This window comes from Callithrix jacchus, chromosome 12 (assembly GCF_049354715.1).
Source record: "Callithrix jacchus isolate 240 chromosome 12, calJac240_pri, whole genome shotgun sequence".
Classification (NCBI taxonomy): Eukaryota; Metazoa; Chordata; class Mammalia; order Primates; family Cebidae; genus Callithrix; species Callithrix jacchus.
Genome location: NC_133513.1, coordinates 35,113,623 through 35,138,100, shown reverse-complemented (window position 1 = coordinate 35,138,100; position 24,478 = coordinate 35,113,623). Strand labels below are relative to the sequence as shown.

General features: G+C 39.2%; 1 pseudogene across 1 annotated transcript; it reads right to left on the bottom strand.

Moving 5' to 3' along the window:
* Window positions 1-939: 939 nt before the first annotated feature.
* On the bottom strand, window positions 940-24,196 carry LOC108590514 (low-density lipoprotein receptor-related protein 12 pseudogene; annotated as a pseudogene). The gene is made up of 3 exons (XR_013524340.1): window positions 23,689-24,196; window positions 21,470-21,529; window positions 940-4,557 (listed from the first exon to the last, which is right to left on the bottom strand). The product of XR_013524340.1 is annotated as a low-density lipoprotein receptor-related protein 12 pseudogene (transcript).
* Window positions 24,197-24,478: the final 282 nt, after the last annotated feature.

Here is a 24,478-nt window from a genome sequence, read left to right as displayed (position 1 = left end):
TAATTAGAAATAAATTCGTCAGGAATCCTGCTTCAGTAGGTTATTTATGGAGCTGAAAGTTTCTCATGCAAAATGACTTTTGTATACTCATATCTTCACTAAATAGCCTCTTGTCTTATAGTGCAGGGGAATGCAGAATAACAAAACACAAATGCAAGTGTGAGAATGAGGGAAGGAAGCTTGGCCTGACTGATAAATGTCTTGGCAGAATTTGTAACCTGCCTTCATCCGCAGCTTCCCAATTAAGGGACCTGCTTTCCAGCTTCCACAGATGCTTAATTGGAGATCAAGGCCGCCAGGCAGGAGGGAGCACCAGCATCATTATCAGGTAGTTTGAGGACTTTAAGTGCTCAGGCTTGTCAATTTCCTTTCCCTATCAGAGCTGTCAACAATGTGTCCTTTTTGAAAGCGTGAAACACCTGGAGAAGAGGCGCTTTTCCTAAATACAACAAACAAAGCTCAGAGTAGACCAAAGGTTTCAAGTGTTCCTAGGTTCCTAGGGTAGAAGCATTGGGAAGGGGAGGCTTTATAGGCCTTTCTGCCTGGCAAATACAAACATTAGAAGACGGCTAAATCACCCAAAACGCCGTCTGTTTTAGTTTCGAGTGGTCACCTAATTCAGCTTTTTTTTTTTTTTTTGAGACGGAGTTTCGCTGTTGTTACCCAGACTGGAGTGCAATGGCACGATCTCGGCTCACCGCAACCTCCGCCTCCTGGGTTCAATCAATTCTCCTGCCTCAGCCTCCCGAGTGGCTGGGACTACAGGCACGCACCACCATGCCCAGCTAATTTTCGTATTTTTAGTAAAGATGGGGTTTCACCTTGTTGACCAGGATTGTCTCGATCTCTTGACCTCGTGATCCACGCGCCTCGGCCTCCCAAAGTGCTGGGATTATAGGCGTGAGCCACCGCGCCTAGCCAATCTGAATGATTTCTTAATTTTCTTTTCTTTAAGAGTGTTGCATGATTCCCCCCCCAAGAATAAAATATATTAAAAAAAATCACTCTTAAAACAATAATGTATTTTTTAAATGCAACAAATAAATATGAAACCAGCAAAACAATTTCAAGTTGTAATAAAAATGCCCCCCTCCCAACCCCAGCCAAAAGCTATGGAAATATATAGTCACTGTGGTAGCAAATAATAGTATTTAAAGTGATAGTGCTTGTGCACTAAACTCATCTGAGACCTTGATATAATTTTAGTGCAAATCCCTACTGTCCAATACAAGTGCAACCCTGTATTAGGGAAAGACATTACCAGTTGGAACTTACTTGTACAATTTTTGTACATATTTTATAAAGTTTAAGATTTAATGAATAGTAGAATATCTTCATCCACTTAATTCTGTCCCTAAATAGAGATGAAAAAAGAAATGACCTGGGATTTTACCATTTGGTTTGTACCATGTTAGAGTATTAAAGTCAACATTAGAAAATCTATAAAAGAGTTTTGTTTTTGCCATTCATTTATCTAACTCTGCCTAAATTTCACATCACTGTATTTTAAACATCAGAGAAAAGTTTTTAGACAAAGTTTGTTTCCCTTTGACAAGTTCATATGATAATGAAATCCAGTAATAGACAAATGTTAAACAAATGAAAATGCAGGTGAGTATAAGGGTTTCTTTTGTATATTAACAACCTTAACATCTAGTATATTGTTACAAGATGTGTTGGCAAAATCATAAATGTTTCAATTAAAATAATGTATTATTTAGTATAAACAAACCATTTAACGTAGGATAGATAAAATGACAATTAAATGAGTTTCAGCAGCCACATTTCTACCGTGAACTACAGTATCAGGATGAAAACAATCAGCAACAAATGAAAGGACATTACTGAACAATATGAATATGTAATACATTTTTAGCTGCTAAAATAGTAAACTCTAAGTTCATAGAGTTACAAGTTGTTGATTTTAACCATGCAGGCTAACATACAATAATACGAAATCACCCTGCATTTTTTTTAAACTAAAACTAGTTTAACTGTAAGTTACAAAATAATAAATGGATATTGGTCCAATGTGTGTACAATCTCCCTTGTGTGATTCATACCTAACCAAGTAACAAAGCCTCATCATCACTTGTTTCATTTTTTAGTTACTTCTAAGCAAGAGTCTGGTATCTGGGCAGTGTGGACAATACCACAGTGCTCCCAGGGGCCATCTCCGATTACTTGGCCTTACTCCAGGGTTTGTTGCACTATATGGTTGTCTAAGTCCTTGTCCTCAATCTGAGGCAAGATCAAGAAGAGGTGTGGAGCAGTCATTCACATCAAAGTCTGAAGCTCCATCAGAAATTGGAATTAGCATTTCAACATCTCATCATCCTCTCTTCCACTTACTCCATAATCAAGTTGTCTCAAAGGACTGCGGTTCTAACTTATGGAACTTGATCGTCCTAATGTAAAATGTACCCAGTGTAGCCCCTGAGTCACACGACTGAGTGCACTTGTAAGCTGGTGACTTACAAGATGTGCTGGACTCAGACTTGGGGGTTCCACACTTGTCACATCCCTTCCATTATTTGCATGACCACCTTGGGTACTCTGAGTTGATGGACTTGCACCTGCTCCTACTGTTGCTTCTAGTGCCATTGTGGGAGGGATTTTTTGCAGCAAAGGAGCTGCAACCCCACCAGATGCTCCTGCCATATCTCTTCTCTCATTTTTTTGTGTCTGAATCATCAGACTCCATGGAAAACAAACTTCTGTGAGAATGATTTCTCTCAGGTTCTCTATTGGTACTCTGACTAGGGACAACCTCATCTCCATCTGCTGAGACCAAAGCCAATGACCCAGAATGACGTGATCTTGCAAAATTAAAAATACAGTTCCAAATGTTGCTTGATCTGCCTGCCATAGGAAGCCTGACTGAAGTAAATCCAAGCTGAGATGGAACCGCTAGCCTCAGTTTCCAAAACAGAAGCCTGATAAGGTGAACAAATGGGAAAATCTTCAACTGGTAGAATTAAACCCTGAGCAATCAATTGTCCGTAAGAGGGAGGAGCTTCTCTTCTTAACAATTCTGCTTCCACTCTTGACAACTGTGTTTCAAATGATCTTCGTTCAAACATTCTCAGAGAATAAAGCTTACAAGTACATCCCAATGCAATGATGACTAACAGGCCACAGATGAGGCTCCCTATGACGGTAGCAGTGATGACTCTTGTAGGTACAATTACTGGGCAATTCTCTTCATCACTGCCATCACCACAGTCATCTTGAGAATCACACACCCAACTTTCAAATACACAATGATTGTTTTTACAATGTAAATTTCCTGGCTGGCAAAAAAAAGCAGTTTTTTTCATCTGAGCCATTTGGGCAATGATTCTGGTAGTTGCAGCGATCAGAATGAGGATAACAGACACTGTTTTGGGAACATGGAAATTCCTCCTTCTGGCACATGGTACAGTTGATTTCATCCCTTCCATTTGGGCAATGCCAATACCCATCACAATGCTGCTGCTCAGTATAACACCCCCAGTTCCCTCCACAGGGTACTTCCCGTGGCAAACAGAACCCCTCTACTTGGGAAGCAACATTAAAGCCCCTCACAGCATTCACTTACTTTATCAGCACAAAAATGTACTCTTATCTGTTCTGAAGAAGAAACAACTGTAAGAGGTGCGTGAGAATAAAAAGTTGTCAACACATGCAAAAGCTTGTGTGGATTCTCCTCTAATCCATCATATATTTTGACATAATCACCATAACCAGTACCATCAAGTTTAAAGTCAGTGAAGCATAAAATAACTTTACGATGATCACCAGTGTCTATTAACCAGGTGCAATTGCTTCCAGGAAGATAAAAGTCTGGGTAATTGGGAGAGTTAAAAGTACCATAAAATATTTTAGCCATTGCCCACATGTTGGCACATCACAGTCTATCTCATCTTCTAGGTCAAGGCAGTCAATGTCCCCATCACATTTTAAAGATTCAGGGAGGCAAGTATAAACTTTGGTAAAACGAGATAAACACTGGACCTGGTCGTAAGCACAGGGTTGAACAGCGGCAACAGTTGGAGGATTTGCTTCTTTGGCACAGATCTCTTCAGGAGCTATCTCCACATTCATCCATGTTATTACATTTCCAGGCTTCTGGTATACACTTACCATTACCACAACAAAACTGATCACAAGCACAGTTTGGTTCCTCAGATTTCCCTGAAAAATATGCCAATCTGAAACCCTTTCTAGAGATGCTGTCATCTGAATGAAACCCGATCCAGATGTGGTCTTATGAAGAGATACATGGAGGTGGAATTGTGGAAACACAAGCTCTGTAACTTTCAATATTCTTCTATGTTTCTATTGCCAACCAGTACAAACTGCACCTTCTGGACCCTTGAATATCAAAATCCTAAAAACTTATAGTAATGATTTCACCTGGGTTTGCCCTTATGAGCCAGCAACAGTTGATTTTTGCAGGATATTCAGAAGGCCAGCCTGGACTTGTGATTATGCCATTTGGTGCTCGAATTTGCTCTGGAGTCTCTCCACAAGATCTTCTGAGAATGTTCCAGTTGTTGTGTCCAGCTGACATTCCTGAAATATGCACATTTTCAGAATGTTCTGCAAGAGCACCATTTCCTTACTATGACTACAGTGTTCAAATGAAGCCATTTCAGATTTTCAGAAGTCATTATTTAGAGGCAGCAAATGAGTACACCCCAGCGAGGAAAAGCAAGAGCAACGCATGACCTCCGCCGCGGAAACTCTTTTGTGCTCCAGCGACCGGCCATAACCACGGCAGATGGAGAGAGAGAGGAGATGGAGGAGGAGCTGAGGTTAGATGCCGCTGCCGCCGCCGAGCCCCCAGCAGCTGCCGGCGCTCTCCGCGGCAGCGGGAGCGGGAGGGAAGGGGCCGCCGCCGCCGCCGCCGCCGCCGCCGCTTGCGCGAGCTCCCTCCCTCCTCCCTCCGGCTCTCCTTCAGCTGCATGCTCGCCCGCTCCCATCCCGGTCTGTGCGAGAACCCCGCGCTGGGCGAGAACCCCGCGCTGGGCGGCTCTCCTGGGGACAAGAGCAAGGAGCTTCCGCGCCGGCGCCAGGCGAGGGGGTGGCGGACGCGGGACTCCGGCCTCGCACCGCTCGGGGTAGCTGGTGCCGCCACTCGCCAGACGGAGCGCGCGCTTAAGCTGCACATTTTTAACTTGCACATGAAAACACATTTTGCAATTTGTGACATCAGCTTGAATCATATGCCGGGTCTCAATACTCTCTCCTAGCACTTCCTTAAATTGGTTTGAAATATTGACGTGAAAGGTCAGATTAACAAAACTACAGGATATACTAAAGAAAAAAAAGTAATAAATACAGATAAATCACCTTCCCATCAACTTGGAATGTGCTGACATGATTTTGGACAGATATTTAGCACATCTAAACCATAGGGCAAAGCCTCCAGTATTTGTCTGAACTTTTGGCACCCGTTCTTCTACTATTCTACAAATCCTTTGAACTCTGATCCCAAACCCAATTCTTCATCTTCTCCCGGAGACCCGCCCTTCTGTGTTTCCTATCTCAGTGCCAATGTCCTCTCCCCAGCTGCTCCAATCTGAAACGCCAGAAACTTCTGTGACTTCTTTCTCTCCCTAACCTTCTCATGGAAATCAGTCACCGAACTGTGCTGCTGTGGCCTGGCTTCCCTTCATAGCTGTGTCTTCCGAGCCAGCTCCCTGTCCCTATTCTCACTACTCTTGCCCAGAGATTGGGATTTTCTATTGCCCTCTAGTCTCTCTTACCTACCACCCTTATCAGTGCCACCTGTAGGAGCCACCAGGCCACTGTGGGGCACACAGTGCTCAGTCCATCTCCTCACTTCCCAGGATTTAGATAGGCAAGGGTCCTTAGTTTATCTGGCAAAAAAAAAAAAAAGGCTATGCTCCCGAAAAACAGGGTAAAAATCTCCCGCCCTACCTTGCTAATAGTAACCCTCTCTTATTATAGCCAAACATAGATGTGATCTTGTCACTCCTTTTTCACAAAGGATATGAAGGTTTCTAATTACATATAAAAGTCACTCTTGGCCGGGCATGGTGGTTTATATCTGGAATCCCAGCACTTTTGCAGGCCAAGGCAGGCAGATCACCTGAGGTCAGGAGTTCAAGACCAGCCTGGCCAACACGGTGAAACCCTGTCTCTACTAAAAATACAAAATTAGCAGGACATGGTGGCTCTTGCCTATACTCCCAGCTACTCAGGAGGCTGAGACAGGAGAATCATTTGAACCTGGAGATGGAGGTTGCAGTGAGCAGAGATTGCATCATTGCAATTCAACTTGGGCAACAAAGGTGCAACTCCATCTCAAAAAAAAGAAAAGAAAAAGAGTCACTCTCCTCAGACTAGCACCTTCTAGATTTCCCAGATTGGACTCTCTGCTTTTACCATCTTTACAGCCAGAATGCCACACTCTTATCTGTCAAGGAATAGTTTGAATTGCATGTTCTTCATGAAGTTTTCTGGTGCCCCCCCTTAGTCCAATTCCCCCTTTCTTTTTCCCTCTCTTCTCATCAGTTGCATTTTGTCTCACTATGTAATGATTTACTTGAAAGATGTAAAGCCTGTAGACGGTCAAGCTCCTGTCTTACACACCTCCGGAACCCCACCTTGCTACTGCAATGCCTTGCACCTAGAATACACTCAGTAAATACGTGTTGAATTTAATTGGATGGTCACTATCAACCCCTGGGTTAATTTACTACTCCTATCACCAAAAAGTTACTAATGCTTTTCAATTACTTATCATAGCTACATTTTAAACTTGCAAATTAAATTGCTTTAATTTAAAACAAATGTCATGTTTCTGACATTGGTACAAGGAAAGTAAGCATTGATGGAGAAGATCTTGGTTCCTTAGAAATTGTAGGTGTAACCACATGACCCAAATGGGCACAATAATCCTTCATTTTATTCTACTAGAGCTAAAAAAAAAAGGAAGAGAAAGAGATTACTCTTTGTTTCATGGCTTTAAAGTTGGTTGTAAAGCTTGAAAAAATTTAAATGTTTATTTTAGTATTTGCTAGAAAATCGGAAAAACAAATTGTCTTTAAAATTCAAGCAACTTTTCCTCTGTGAAAAATCTAGTTGAGATTGTTCATTGCATTCCTATCCCACTTTACAAAGCACCTGATAGCAAAAGGCGTTTCAGGAAAATGGAGATAATACTTTTGAGAACCGTCTCCTATTTTAACCTTGGGTTCCATTGTCATGCTCTATTGCATAATCTCCTTATTTCTGCACTGACTTCCTAGTTCTTTCCTTCAGATTTACCTGCATCCACATGTGACCATGCCATTTAGCCAGCTCACATGATTCAGTGACCACTCATTATGTGGTTAAGCCAGTTCAAACACCAGTCATGATATTTATTAGGCCCTCTGCAATATGTCTTCATTCATTCATTCATTTGCTCGTTCACTAAATCAACATTTATTCCCTAACACTTGTTTTATGTCAAGCACTATTCTAGGCACTGGGGATATCATTTTTAATGAAACACTAATTGTATTCATACAGAAAGGACCAGCCAGGTACTTCCTGGCTGTGTCTTCTTGGGTTACTCTCTTGCTTAATTCAGCTGGTTCTCTCCTTTACAAAATGGGAAGACATCTTGCCTGCCCTATTTAGGTCACTGGATTTCTGGAAAAAAACATGAGGTAGGACAGTGAGAAATATTTGCAATCTCTAAAAGAATAAACAACCATTAATTCCTTTATACATTTTTGAGTCATCCTGTGGAGAAATACGGTCAACTAACCTAAGCAGGAGAGAAACTGATTTCAACTGAGGTGGCTGTGGGAAGCGATCAGGATGCAGTGTTCACTGATGGAGGTATCACTGGGATAACTGGAGTTTGTCCTGCAGCCACTGGGGAATGTTTCAGAGAAGCCAGAAGAACAATGGACTGGCAGCAGGGTGGACAATGGCTTGAAGCTTAGACACTAGAAGCAGAGAGATAGATTAAGAGTTGAGAGAATAATGTGGGCTTAATAAATCCAGAAGGTTGGTGGTAAAGGAAAGGAGAGGTAAGGCTGAAAGAAATATAGGTGAAAGAAATATTGAAGAGGAAGAACATTAGAATTTGGCAACTTGGACATATGTTGGTTAAGGAGACAGAGTAAGGGACACACACGAGTAGACAATGGTTCCCTAATTATGATTTATAGTAAGTGAATAGCCTGTAATATCCCTACTGGGAAAGAACAAATTTCTATTCAAACAAGATGGGTTTAATTTTGAATGGTGAGACTGAATACACATATCTTAGGATGAGTACTGAATAAAATACTGATATAATGGGAAGTATTATTGGAGCCAAAATGCAGTAAGGGGTTTGAAGAAACAGCATTTCATAAGGACTTCTCAGATTAATGTACATGATTAATGGTACAGAATCCTAAGATCAGGGAAGAGTTTGAAGGAAGGTTCAGTACAAAATGCTACCCCAATTAAACTGTTATTAATATTGTTATTTTATTATTTATTTTTGCTGCTAAAGTTGCAAGGGGAACTGATTTTCTCAGAATGCCCAGTTGATGATAATTTTTTTGAGTTCTGGAAGTGCAATTCTTTGTATTTGAATTAAATTAATTCATTCTTTATTCCCACTGCTAATACAGTGACCTAGATTTCAGGCTGTCAAAATTTGTAAATATAAAATAATAAGACTTTCTTTTACATGAGATGTTAGTGCTGAGGTTATTTAGTAAATGCTGCTATCTAAGGGAGTTCTTTTAATATTCTAGTTTCTAAGCCTCCTCTTTGTTGGCTTTTCCATGGGGTTCATATTTTATATTTGCTTTTGTAATTTATATTTTATTTCAGTTCTTAAAAACAGCACTACTAATTTAAACAAAATTCATCTCCCTAAAAAATCCATAGAGATTTTTTAAACACTAGGATAAAATATAAATTGAACCGTAGACTTCAAGGTTTTAAAACATCATTTTTTATTTATTTAAAGATGGGGTATCACCATGATGGCCAGGCTGGTCTTGAACTCCTGACCTCAGGTGATCCATCCACCTTGGCCTCCCAAAGTGCTAGGTTTACAGGTGTGAGCCACCATGCCCGGTAAGACATCATTTCCATAGAACTACATATAATTCCTTAACAATTTCTAGACCCTACACTGTCCAATACAATAGCCTAGCCACATGTGGTGACCGAAATTTAAATTAGCTAAAATGGACAAATGCAGAAGTTCAGTTCCTCAGTTACACTACCGATATTTCAACTGCTCAACAGTCATCTGTGGCTGGTGTCTATTGTACATGATGGAACAGATATAGAATATGTCCATTATCACAGATATTTCTATTGGAGAGTGCTGGTTCAGATCATTTTTTACCTAAGGGAAAGGATCTGACTCTTGTCTCCTTAGTTCTATTTGCCCCACAGTTGGCCAAGTATTTGTATAGCACATGATCATTGATCTTGCTGAAAATGTGGACCAGCTAGGCCACAGCCAACTTGATAGCCGTTCACAGATATACCCCTATGGTCAAAGTCCTAGAGTAGCTCCTGCCATCCTTGTGACCAGAGTCGCACTGGAAGAATGTTTCTTACTTTCCTGTCTTCCCTCAAGGTACCATGCTATCTATACCACTCAAATTACCCCATGGATCCTTGCGCATTCAATCTCCCCAAGGGAATTCAGACCAAAGTAACTAGTCTCATATTAGTTATTATTTGGCCACATTTATTTCATTTTGAATTCTGTAAGAAAAGAAAAAACACATCTTTTAAAAATGTGAGTCTATCATGTTTACTAAGAAACAAGTCCCCTCTGTTTCCTCTGACTCAAATGCAGGAACCTCAGGAGAAAACAGGTTTTGAGACCAAAGTCTGACAGCTGCCAGTGGGCAGGTTTTACTCCCCTCCAACACGTTCAGTAATGTAATTAAACAAATGTTTTGTGGGTATTGCAGATATCTTGCTACCCTTCAATTTGTTCAACACAAAGATGACATGCAACAGATCCAAGCAAAACCTAGGAAGATTGAGCCTTTCAAAGTCACTTTCGTTTTGGCTTCAGCTTAAAATAATGGTCAATTTAATTTTTGGCTATCACAGAGCATAAAATAATAGCTCATCAGAAGGAAAAAAGCCTGACAGGAAGGCATCTGATTTAATTGGTTGTGGTACTGAGAATTCACCACAAATCTAAACAATGTTACAACTACTAAATTTATCTTATAAAGATCAAACATTTGAGAAAGAGATTAAATTTTACAGTGGGCTGAATAATCCACTTTTATGAACAGGAAAATCTGTTTAGTAAACCTGCTAATTGAAGCACTTAATAAATGAAGGGAAACCTCCTACTCTAACTCTCTTCTTGGAACTGGAGAATTCTCATTTACTCTTTCAGAGAAATAATCACTTGAAAGGCACATTTTTCTTCTCTTTGTTCTTTTCCATCCATATTTTTTTTTCCTTTTTCCTAGGAAAGTTCTTTGCAATCCCATCAATTTTAATGGGGTTTTTTTGCTGGCTGGGTGCGGTGGCTCATACCTGTAATCCCAGCACTTTGGGAGGCCGAGGTGGGTGGATTACAAGGTCAAGAGATCGAGACTATCCTGGTCAACATGGTGAAACCCCATCTTTACTAAAAATCCCCCCCCCCAAAAAAATTGGCTGGGCATGGTGGTGCGTGCCTGTAATCCCAGCTATTCAGGAGGCTGAGGCAGGAGAATTGCCTGAACCCAGGAGGCAGAGGTTGTGGTGAGCCAAGATCGTGCCATTGCACTCCAGCCTGGGTAACAAGAGCGAAACTCCATCTCAAAAAGAAAGAAAAAAAAATTTAATGGGTACAAAACATCAGTAACATCAAATGTAATGGGACAAGAAGATGGATGAGTACATTTAAAGCCACCTGTCACAGGACAGAAAACATCCTGATGAGGTGACCATGGCAGCACAGAGTTCAACAATATGGTCTGGGCAATATTTAGTAGGTGAAACTACATCATTACATGATTTTCTATTAGCACTCAGCAAAACCAATCTCCAGATACAATTTATCACATGTCCACAGGTCAGAATTTTAGTCACATTTTCAAATTATGTTCCAATGACACTCTTGATTCCAGAAAATGATTTAAACAAGCAACAAAGTTGATAAAGAGGAGAAGTTCAATGTAACCTCAAGGAGCCAGACCTCCTCTCATGATTAAAATTAGGAAGAAAAATTTTATTATGGTTTAGAAATTGTGTCTACATGTTACAAGATAAATTGGTGTACACAGTGGATGCTGAAGACTCAGATCTCATCTTCAAGATTGAGGCACTTGCTCCCTCAGGGGCGGGGTGCACCGACTGCTGCAGCTTCTTTCTGCTCTGGAAACTGAATTCAGTCAAAGGGATTGTTTTATTCAAAGCTATGCTCACTCCTCCAGGGATAAGGGCATGGCTCTTTTGCCTGGCTCTGGACAACTCTCCAATGGGCCATTCCAGCTTCAGCGCTCTCTCTGCCTTCAGATCAGCAGAGGTATCTGTTAAGATTGCATCACAGTTCTATATTTTCCTCTGCCCATAGAGTGAAGCCAATGCACCTGGACGAGTCCCATGTTTTAATACTAATACTGCATCAATTCCCAATGCATATGCAGCAATATGGGGGGGGAGAAAAAAAAGAAAAAAACCTAAAAAATTTAAACTTGTTTTAAAAGCCTTACATAGGCCAAGCGCACCTATAATTCCAGCTACTTAAAATAAAAAATGTGCCGGGCGCGGTGACTCAAGCCTGTAATCCCAGCACTTTTGGAGGCCGAGGCGGGTGGATCACGAGGTCAGAGATCGAGACCATCCTGGTCAACATGGTGAAACCCCGTCTCTACTAAAAATACAAAAAAATCAGCTGGGCATGGTGGTGAGTGCCTGTAATCCCAGCTACTCAGGAGACTGAAGTGGGAGAATTGCCTGAACCCAGGAGGCGGAGGTTGTGGTGAGCCGAGATCACGCCATGGCACTCCAGCGTGGGTAACAAGAGCGAAACTCCGTCTCAAAAAAATAAAAATAAAAATAAATAAATAATTTAATTAAGGAGGGAGGCTGAGGCAGAAGAATTGCTTGAACCTGGGAGGTTGTGGTGAGCCAAGATGGCGCCACTGCTCTCCAATTTGGGCAACAGGACAAAAGGGAAACTCAGTCTCTAAAAGGAAAAAGAGAAAAGATTGAAGAGACTTGGCTGACTGCAGACAGTTAGTGATTACTCAATAGGTTCTGAAGCTCAGCACCTGAGACAGAGTTTGATTCCAGTTTTTGCTGAAACACAACTTCATCTAAACTATTGTTATAAGAAAGAAAAATGACATTATCATGAGTATAAGCTTACCATTTTTAATTAAAGTAAAGTAAAAGTTACTGATAATTGAATTAGCTAAAAAGGCTAGGGCATTCAAAACAAAATTGTTTATAAGCTAGCTATGTTTCTAGAATAAAAAGTAAAATTAAATAAAAAGATATTAATATTCTAAATTAGCACTTTCTAAATTGTGCTCTAAAAATCAACATTCATAACTCAAGGAGATGATAATAGTGTACGCTGGACAGCTCCTATGGTGGTGGTGGCGGTGGCTGCTCCTTTTAAAATAAACTTCATCTCAGGGTGTTCTCAAAGTGCATCTTTGTGGCCCATGAAGTGCTCATGCACGATGGGAGAAATTCAAGTCCAAATACACTTTGGTGGCAGAGGAGAAAAAGCTGTTCCTTCTGAGATTAATATCCAAAGTAGTACAGATTGACTTAGGCCTACAACACATTGAAAAAACAATTTTTCACAAAAAACATTCAAGAAAGGGAACTTATCCTTCTCACTGCATTCAACATTGTCTTAAGGCATAAAGGCATCAAATAAATAGCAACATTTTTTCTAAAATTGCTTATTTACTAACAGATTTTTCCTTCCATCATGATGTATAAGATGAAAAGAGAAATTGATACTTAATATTTAGAATCTGGTATTAATATATAGTTGATTCCAATTTCTTAAACTGATTGAAGAGGACAAAATGGCTGAAATAATTTTAGTCTGTCCCTTAGCAGTATAGTTGTACTCATAATTTTAGTGTCCTTGTAAAATGAGGGCGGCCGGCTGTGCTGTCATTAAGGAATATAATTGAGCATGAACTATATTTTTGAGTAAAATGCTCAGTAAATATCTGAAGAGGAAGGAGATGGTAGGTAAACTTATCAAAGTGTATATTTTTTTTTCTTGGTTAAAATGTCAAATGACAAAGCACTAAGATATTTCTTACACTCCATGAACTGCCTGAGTGTGGTATCGTGCACTCTATATAAAAACCATGGGAGGCTCTTAACTCCCAGAGATGATATTGAGATATGGGTTATAAAATGCTGCTCTTAATATGCTACCTGTCATCAAACCTAACAAGGATTTTATGAATTCCCTTTATAAATTATGATAAAAGTTTAAAATAAAATTTCATTTTTTCTACCATGATATAAAGCTGCTGAGAATTTCTATTATTTATTTACTATGATAAAATGTATTAAATAATACTGCTACAAGAGAAGTTTATTGTAATAAATACAAGACTAATGTATTTACTAAGTTACTAATCCTAAATTTATTATTTCAGGTGATATTGTGACAAAACAGGTGTTTCAGATTCAGAGGTTCTCTGTGCCAGTGTTGCTAGGCCACCAACAAGTGAGGAAACCATAGGTTTCTCTAGTCCTGTTTCCTTATGTGGAGGATAAAAAGATTATCACTTGAATATTCTCTCATGCCCTGAAAACAGAGGACAACTTAAAAAATTTAACTTTCATTTCATGTTTAAATAAGACTGCCATGACATGATTAAAATGAAATTCTCAAGAAAATACTTGCCATTCATTTCAAAAGTTGATTAGTTTCATTCTATAAATCATCTGACCTGCACCTGGGCATTTTCCTGCTATACCCCTGCTCTCTGCCTTGAATACTGCTTTTTTTCTCTCCTTGTTTCAGCAAGTTTGATTCCATCTACCCTCTTGGATCTTTCGGCCAGCAGCCACACCAAAAAATGTTATTTTTAAAAATTTTTTGGAAGACTTATTAGTCAAATTCACCACTGGTTATAAGACTACTTCTTGCAGAGTATTCCCCTAATTAGAAAGTATGCCTCTCCATAAGATTAAGGGAGGGCTCTTACTCTTTCTACCTCCAGCTGCTGAGCATAGAATTTTGAGTAAATCAAAAACTTTGACAAGTGCTTAATAAATTAATTCAGTTATAATTTGGAAAATAAGTCTTACTACATTTAATTACACCAAAACACTACTAACAGTTTACCATTTATAGGTATTATTTAAGGTAGTCACAAAATAGAAACAAATCATCTAACTTCAGTCAGCATACATCAAGAGTGTGAAATTTTACTATCTTTAACAAGAAATGGATGAGGTTACATAGTAGTTTAATAACAAAAACTAGAAAATAATTATACCTAGTAATTTAGTAAGTCAAAACCAAAGGCTTACCATCAAAGGTCCAGTACCCATTGGATGCTGCTGCCCACCCACTGACTTCTTCCACTGTACCTGCTGCCTTTCATTTAAAACCATTAAAAATACTAAAGTTGTTTTCCTTATAGAGGTTTTTCACCTCCTTGGTTAGGTCTATTTCTAGGTATTTTATTTTATTTTTGCAACTATTAAGAAAGGGGCTGTGTTCTTGGTTTGATTCTCAGTGTTTGTGGTTAGGGTATAACAGAGTTACTGATTTGTGTACACTAATTTTGTCTCCTGAAACTTTGCTAAATTCATTTATCAGTTTCTAAAAGCTTTTTGGTGGAGTCTTTGGGGTTTTCTAAATATACAGTCACAACATCAGCAAACAGTAACAGTTTGACTTCCTACTAACCAATCTGGATGCTCTGGCTAGGTCTTCCAGTATTATGCTGAATAGAAGTGGTGAGACTGGGGTATCCTTGTCTTGTTCCACTTCTCAAGGGGACTGCTTTCAACATTTCCCTGTTCAGTATTATGTTGGCTGTGGGTTTGTCATAGATGGCTTTTATTACATTGAGGTATGACCCTTGTATGCCAATTTTGCTGAGGGTTTTAATCATAAAACGATGCTGGATTTTGTTAAATACTTTTTATATGTCTATTGAGATGATCATGTGATTTTTGTTTCGAATTCTGTTTATGTGGTGTATCACATTTATTGACCTGTGTATGTTAAACCATCCCTGGATCCCTGGTGAAACCCATTTCATCATGGTGGATTATCTTTTTGATATGCTGTTGGGAAGGACAAAACATAGCTGAATGAAATGATGGACACAAACTAAAGCAAAGACATCTCCTGCTCATGAATGGATAGTATAAATATTGTAAAAATGACCATATTGCCAAAAGCAATCTACAAATTCAATAAAATTCCCATCGAAATACCATCATCCTTCTTCACAGAACTAGAAAAAAAATCCTAAAACTCATATGGGACCAAACAAGACTCCACATAGCCAGAACACAATTAAGCAAAAACAACAAATCTGGAGGCATCAATTGTATTCCTTAATTTCAAATTATACTATAAAAGCCATGGTCACCAAAATAGCATGAAACTGGTATAAAAACAGGCACATACACCAATGGAACAGAATACAGAACCCAGAAATAAACCCAAATACCTACAGCCAAACAATCTTCAACAAAGCCAACTAAAATATAAAGTGAAGAAAGCAAACCCTATTCAACACATGATGCTGGGATAATTGGCAAGCCATATGCAGGAGAATGAAACTGGATCCTCAACTATCACCTCACACAAAAATCAACTCAAGATGAATCAAGCACATAAATCTATGCCTGAAACCATAAAAATTCTAGAAGACAACCTTGGAAAAACCCTTCTAGACACTGGCTTAGGCAAAGACTTCATGTCCAAGAACGCAAAAGCAAATGCAACAAAAACAAACAGGTAAGACTTAACTGAAGAGCTTCTGCACAGGGAAAGGAATGATCGGCATAGTAAACAGACAACCCACAGAGTGGGAGAAAGTCTTCACACTCTTATATATCTGACAAAGGGCTATTATCCAGAATCTACAAGGAACTCAAACAAATTATGATTTACAAATTTCAATTACAAAATTATGGAACCAGCCCAAATGCCCATCAATCAACGAGGAAATAAAGAAACTGTGATATGTGTTCATATATTTTACATATATAAAATGGAATAAAATTCAGCTATAATAAGGAATAAATTAATAGCATGCCCAGAAACCTGGATGAAATTGGAGACTATTATTCTAAGTGAAGTAACTGAGGCATGTAAAACTAAACATTGTATGTTCTCATCCATATGTGGGAGCTAAGCTATGAGGATGCAAAGGCATAAGAATGATACAATGGACTTTGGGGACTTAGGGGAAAGTCTGGGAAAAGGGTGAGGAATGAAAGACTACAAATCAGGTTTAATGGATACTGTTTGGGTGATGGGTGCACCAAAATCTCACAAATCATCATTAAGAACTTACTCATGTAACCAAATACCACCTGTTCCCCCCACAACCTATGGAAGTAAAAAAAAAAAATAGATAAATCAACTACAGCATTCTACTTAACAAACAAAAATAAAACAAGAACTTAAGTTTACATTTTTCTCTTTCCTTTTTGGCAGGACAAATTTTAGGTACGTTTTTAAACAATTAATAACTTTTTTCCTTTCTCTGAGACAGGGTTTCACTTTACTGCCCAGGCTAGAGGGCAGTGGTACAATTATGGTTAACTGCAGCCTCAAACTCCTGAGCTCAAGCAATCCTCTACCTCAGCCACCTGAGTAGGTAAAACTAAAGGCATATGCCATCATGCCTGGTAATTTGTTATTTCACCTTTTTGTAGAGATGAGGTGTTGCTATGTTGAGCAGGCTAGAAATAAACAAATCTTAATTAACTTAAATATTTCTAACACTGTGAGCATTCATTAAAACAGCTCCAGCTATGTTGTGATATAATGGGATAATATGGCAGTGTATAAAGTTTGAATGAAAATAACAAACAAGGCCTTAGAAGACAACTACAATAAGCTTATTATAGATACATCACTAAAAATTGTCTGGATTAATATCATTAATGATATTGAAATTAAACTTTGATTTACACTTAAATATAGGTCCTAAATTTGGATTAAATATAATAGATTGATCACAAATTTATTTCCTCTCCCTCTGGACATCTTATTATTCACAAAATAAAGGTTACACACAGAACCAGGAGAGAAGGTTGACAGAGATAATTTTTAATAAATGCTGAGACATAAAAAGTAGATAAAGGAATGGTAAATAACACAGAAGCATAACTCTGGTGCCTACAGAAAGTGACTGGAGGCCAGACAGGGTGGATGACACCTATAGTCCTACCATTTTGGGAGGCTGAGGCAGGTGGGTCGTGAAGTCAGGAGTTCAAGACCAGCCTGGCCAAGATGGTGAAAACCCATATCTACTAAAAATACAAAAATCAGCTGGGTGTCATGGCAAGTTCCTGCAATCCCAGCTACTCAGGAGGCTGAGGCAGAGAATTGCTTGAACCAGGGTGGAGGAGGCTGCAGTGAACTGAGATCTTACCACTACACTCCAGCCCAGGTGACAAACCAAGACTCTGTCTAAAAAAAAAAAAATGTGACTGGAACAGAAGTGATCAGCAGTTTGTCTTGCAGAAATAAAGGCAGGATGTGAACTTAGAGGCAAATAGCACTTTGAAAAGTAGTGCAAAATGTAAAACAAAAGCCAGCAAGGCCAGCTGAAAATCTGTAGTTAGAGACCCAAGTCCACCTGTTCTCCCATCTGATAAGAAACTTAGATGTGTGTTCCCTGGATATATGAAACCTGAGAATTTCTGGCTCACAGCTACCATGGCTTAAACCTGAAATATAAAGAAATATGTACACCAAAAATGGAACTCCAACTTTCTTCCCTAACTCTGCTTTTGGAAAGCAAGTAGCCAGGCAGAAACTTGGGAAATCATTCTCAAGAAACTCACCTGTCTCAAATCTTTATTTGTGTATTACCCCAGGTAATACACTGAGGTCTCCCAAATGAAAAGCTAGTTTGGCTTCCACAACCTCACACTGAGTGTCATCAGTTAACAGAGAAGTCCTGCTTCAAATAAAGCAAGCAAGCCAGGGACCACCACACATTGGAGAAAAGTCTCCAACAAGAGAGATCGAAACAACACACACACAAAATTCATGGGACCAGTCAAAATCAGGAAAACTTAAAAAAAAATTTAAAACACTCTCAAAAGATATATAAAATTCAATAGATATAGTAGAAGATAAACTCACAGAATATCCCAGAAGTAGAATAAAAAGACAAACTGAAAAAAATAGAAGGGGAAAAATTGGAAACCAATGCAGGTCTACTTGTCTAAGCAGTCTAGCATCTGAGTAACAAGACTATCAGAAAAAAAGTAACACGGAAAATAAAAAACATTCTCAAAAAGAGAGAGTCTGCAGACCTAGTAGCCTCAATAAATTGAATAGATCCCTACCAAGCTGTCATTAAATTTCAGAATAGGGAAAATCTCCTAAAAAGCTTCCAGAGATATATAAAACCTGGTTATAAATAACATGTCATGCAATGGCAACAGATTCAAGAATAACGCTGTGATGAGAGCACGATTGCAGAATATCTTCAGTACCTTACAATTTAGATTCAATCTACAAGTTTGCTCTCTACCAAGGAGGAAGGATTTTAAGACTGGTCAGATCTCTAAACATCTCCGCCCAGGAAAATGTGTGTAAGTACAACTAGAGAGGATAACAGGACAGAAGGAAACAGAATCTAGGACTCAGGCGATCTCACACAAGGCGGCAGTTATGTGAGATCCCAAAAGACTTTAAAGAGATAGCACAGAAAAGCAGACATCGAGCATATCTAGGGAAAGCCACTATATATTGAACTAGGATGACAGAAGGCTTCAAAGAAAGTTGCCCACCCACTGCCAAAACAAAAAGAGGAAAACATATGTCTTAGCAGATGGAAAATATCTTTGAAAGGCATGTGATAAATGCTACAACACTTGTAGGGGGGAACAGCTGTTAGAAAACAGGCAAATGAATACAGTCAGAAAAATAGCTTCGTGTTAAAAAATAATGGATGTGAAATATAAAATATAATTTAACAATAATTATTAAAATTCTTTTTCAATAAAGTGACAAACCACCCGAGGCTATTTACTGCATTTGGCTGGATAAACCAGCATAGGGTAGGAAAAAAGAGATGATCCTGAAGAAGAGCAGAAGTGCTCAGATATCAGAACTGTTTCAGAGAAAGGACGAAGGAATATGTAATGCAGAGACACAGTGAAAACACCATATAACTTAGCAGTGAATAATATTTGCATAGTCATAATCATGTTAATATTACTGATTTAATTAAAAAGTGTGCTACAATTCAAAAAAACAGAGGGAGAAAAATAAGGTCGTGGTGTAGCTAGGAATGTATGCGTTCACCTGCTCTGACAGAAATTCAACAGACCGTGCTGACAATTAACTTAGCTATTCTATTTTTGTTATTTCATTAAAAATAACATTAAATATTGAAAGCAGATCTTTATACCACAATCAGACTATTGAGATTTAACTTAAATGTCAGCAGTCCTTAAAAGGTAGACACACTAAGCTGAAGACTATTCTGGATAAGTTTGATAGGAAAGTAGAAGAGATTCAGAAAATCCACAAAACAAGCTCCCTGCTATCACCACTGGGTCCCCATTTTAATTTAACAAAATCAAGAGAGACATACTTTTACGTCAAACCATCAATTTCTCAACTTTTTGACTGTTTACTTATATAATTTGCACAGTCACTTTCTCTTATTTCTTGTACTAAGAATGAAAGAAAAAAAATGGTCACTTCTGACACAAATAATATAAACAGTAGTTGTTAACATCTTACTGACTACTCCTATGTACAATGAGAAAAAATTCCATGTAAAAAAATTAATTTCAATAATTTATAATTTAAACTATCTGGCATGATAAATCTCATAAAGTAAAATCTAAAAACTTAGATTTACTTTTTGACCTAGTTTACTTTTTGTTTTTAATACATATGAAAAATAATACTCATGTACAAAAGGACAACAAAATTAGGCCAGATGAAAAATTTAGCTAATGAAAAAGTTTAACTGTTGCATATATGAACCATGATCGGTTAGTATTCTTCTATTCTGCATTTACACATAGCTTAATTACCAGAATCTAAGAGCTAACAGCTCTAAGAACTACTTCCTGGCCAGGCACCTATCTCTAGATGCACCAGATTCCCTCTAAGCATGTCCAACCACACTTACTTGTCATCTACTAATATGTCGCTACAAACAAAACAAACAAAAACAGGGTCTTTACACAACTGAAAAGTAACCAATCTTAAATTTAATCTTTGTTTGTTGTTTTTTGAGATGGAACTTTGCTCTGTCACCCAGGCTGAAGTGCAACGGTGTGACCTCAGCTCACTGGAACCTCCATCTCCAGAATTCAAATGATTCTCCTGCCTCAGCCTCCTAAAGCTGGCATTACAGGTGCACCCCACCATACCCAACTAGTTTTTGTATTTTTTGTAGAGATGGGGTTTCACCATGTTGGTCAGGCTGCTCTCAAACTCCTGACCTCATGATCCACCCACCTTTCCCTCCCAAAGTGCTGGAATTACAGGCATGAGCCACCGCACCTGGCCAAATTTAAATCTAAAAATAAGTATACAAACCTAATCTGGACATGGTGTCTGCAGCAAAAAAAAAAAAAAAAAAAGGCCAGAATAATAAAAGCTGCAAGAGGGACTTGGGCCATGCTTTGTTTCCTACATGGCCTCTGCCTTTAATGCTGGAAGGGCCTTGTAGGCAAACACTCCTATCACTGAAGAGTGAGGGACATGGAATAGCTTTTCTTTTTTCTGCTTCCATGCTCTCTAGGTGTGAGAAGCCCATGGCTCTGGAAGGAACTGGGAAATATAACTCTGAAATGGTTTGGATATATCTCCCTCTCCAAATGTCATGTTAAAATGGGACCCTGAATGTTGGAGACAGGGCCTAGTGGGAGGTGTTTGGGTAATGGTGGTAGATTCCTTATGAATGGCTTGGTGTCATCCTCATGGTAATAAGCAAATTCTCATTCTGGTATTATACCAATATGAATTTTTCTTTTCTTTTTTCCTTTTCATTTCCTTTTTTTTTTTTTGCAGAAAAGTGATTTATTTACCGAGAGAGAGAGAGAGAGAGAGAGAGAGAGAGAGAGAGAGAGAAACAAGAGAAGAGAGAGAGAGAAACAGGAGGAGAGAAAGCTTCCACAAGAGAGAATGTGTGGAAGTGGGACTCCAGAGGGGGAAGAAAGCTCCCACTATGTGGACCAACATGAGATTTTCTAAATACTTTCTATAATACATCTGATCAAACAAGAGTTTTCACTCTTTTTCTCGGCAGAAAAAGCAACGTTATCTCACCATATGTTTGAGATTTCTTTGCTTCTGGATGGTCAGGAGGGTTTGACTCCAAAGCCATATCTATACAGAGAAAAAAGAAAAAATATGTGATCATTTATAACAATTTATCAACTTGTTTATTCAAGAAAAAGGCCATTTCACGACCCCGACTTTTATTCTTATCCATTGAAATAAATGTATAGACATAAGATAAAGCCAGAAAAGGTGGCACATCCCTGTAGTCCCAGCCACTCAGGAGGCTGAGATGGGAGAATTCCTAGAACCCAAGTCAGGAATTTGAGGCCAGCATGAATAACAGAGTGAGACCATTTTTTATTTAAAAAAAAAAAAAAGGTAAATGTTCCCTTTGAGTTGTGTAAAATCAACTTTGCATAAAATAAATCAAGACGGCAATACATTTTAAAAGACAAGCCTATTTTATAGGCAAACTATAAGATGTATTCTGGAGTTTGAAAATTTTAAAAAGAAGTAAATTCAGCATATTTGTCACTTCCATGTCATTCCAAAGACACAGAATCTTAGTTCTGTAGGTAGCTGTCTTCCAACAGTCATGTGATATCTCTGTATTCATTTCTTCATTAGCAACACATACAAAAAACATGCACAAGACTTCTCTGTATTGGAAGTGGCCAAATGAGACATACATAAACTGTGTTCTAATCCTAAAGAATGACAATAAAGAGACTTTTTTGTTCTCTAATCCAACACCACCCATCTATGAACTGTTGTGTAAAATCACTCACAGGCTTTCCTTACGCCGGCAACCAGAGTATAAGTTTACATAAGTACTTACACATTTTGTGTATAAAGGTATAATCACACATAAGATATTTGTGTATTCTAAATTCTTAAACATCTTAAGAAGTGAGTATAGTACTCCAAGTTACAAAGTCACACTCATCATGAGTCTTCATTTTACTACCTGTGAAAAAAACTAAGAGCCCAACCAAAGTTTTTTGTTTTTGTTTTTGTTTTTACTTTAAGTTCTGAGATACATGTGCAGAACGTGCAGGTTTGATACATACATATACATGTGCCCTGGTGGTTTGCTGCACCTATAAACACATCATCGAGGTTTTAAACCCTACATGCATTAGGTATTTGTCCTAATGTTCTCTGTCCCCTTACTCCCCTCCCCACAATGGACCTCCCATTGTGGGATGTTCCCCTCCCTGTGTCCATGTGTTCTCATTATTCAACTACCACTTATGAATGAGAACATGTGGTGTTGGGTTTTTGTTCCTGTATTGTTTTGGCAGCAAACACTCTTACACAGGCAAGGTCTGGCATTTTAACCTTCAATCTTTATAATACACATTAAAAGTCTACATTGATATTTCATGTCTTTTGAAAGCTTTGACCATGAACCATCCCTACCTCTCTTTTAGAACAAGGAGGTAAATAAAGTCTGTTAAGTTATCAGAACAAATCGAGAGACACATTTTGTGTTAAGGTAAGAATTTTAAAGTAAGCAGAGCTTCATGGGTAAATTACTTTGGGGGAAATAAACACCCATTTTTCCGTAGCCCTGGCCATGACATCTCGTACCTCTCACAATTATTTTAAGCACCCTCCCTTTTCTTTCCTTTTGTGTTCAAATTACACTTAGAAGGAAATAAGAACCTATCAAGGTGACTTAAAGCAACCCATTAAGTATATCCTATCTCTCCCATGGCAACATTCATTCTGATTTCAAAGTAGAAATCCCCAAATATTTCAGTATGAATTGTTCTGAGATTTAGCTACTCTAACAAATGACACAACTAGGCACTTACTTGGTTCTTTCACTTAGGTACCATCTGGATAGGTCCAAAAAAAGAATGGGATGGGTACTGAAAAGTTGGGATATTTGAGTTTTTATTGAAAAAAGGAAGAGAATATTCCAAAGAAGCTTCATCAAAGTCCCACAGAATAATAAACAGAGCTACAGACAAGAGCCATAAATAAATGGTCCCAGACCAGCCTGAGAGAATGAGATCAGGGAGCAAGAACTGGGCATTTGGAAGGGGAGGAGAAAAGAAACTTCCTGGACTCTGTGTAGAAAGACTAAGAGGTGGGAATGGGAACACAGGGCAGAGCCAGCCTTTGTTTCTGACCAGCCCTGGAAAAGCTGGCTACAGGCAAAAAGAAGCCTGAGGTAGGGGATACCCCCCAGGGGACTTTGGGGACAGCAGCAGCCAGACGTGTGGCCAGGGCAGATGCCACTGTCACCTCCTTACCTTCTCGCATTTCCTGGTCACAGATCTGGTGCACATGAAGGCCCTCACCAGCTTCAAAAGTCAGTTTGGCAGGCTCTACAGCAACAGCCATGGGCGCTACTGCTACCGTGGCCTCACAGATTTCAGACTCAGAAGGACATCCTGACCGCTGGTGTTGGTCCATTTAGGGGCTGACCCTGTGGTGCACACAACAAGTCAGTATGTTCCCCATAGGGTGCCTCTACTCCTTTCTGCCACCACCTGTGCCTCTGCTCACAGCGTTGGCCACGCACTCCTGCTGCCCTAGGCAAGGCTATGCTGCACTTGCAGAGATGGTCTTGCCGCTGCTCGCCTGCCCACCCCACAGTCCAGACCCGGCCACCTCTCCTGAGTTGACTTCTCTGGGAGGGTGAAGAACAGCTGGCTAATTTAATAGGTTGTGAAGCCAACAAGAGCTGATAGATACAACAACTGCCTATACAGAGAGTACAGAATGAGCTTCTCCTCCTCCTGCAGTCCCCTACAGACTGAAGCCAACTGGCCCAGGTGGAAACCCAGGCATGTGACCCACAATGCCCTGCCCCATACCTCACAATGCCCCACCCTGGCTGTTCACCCCTCCCCCGCTGCCTGGGTGCCCCACCCTGTGGCTTATGATGCGGCTGCTCTCCTGGCCCCTCCTGCAGTGCCATTGGGACTAAGGTTTTCATTCATCACCGACTTCCTGAGCTTTTTAGTTCTAAGAAAAGCACAGGGTGGTTTGTTACTGCAAGCCATCTTCCACTATGAGTTCTGTACATAGTCTCAGTCA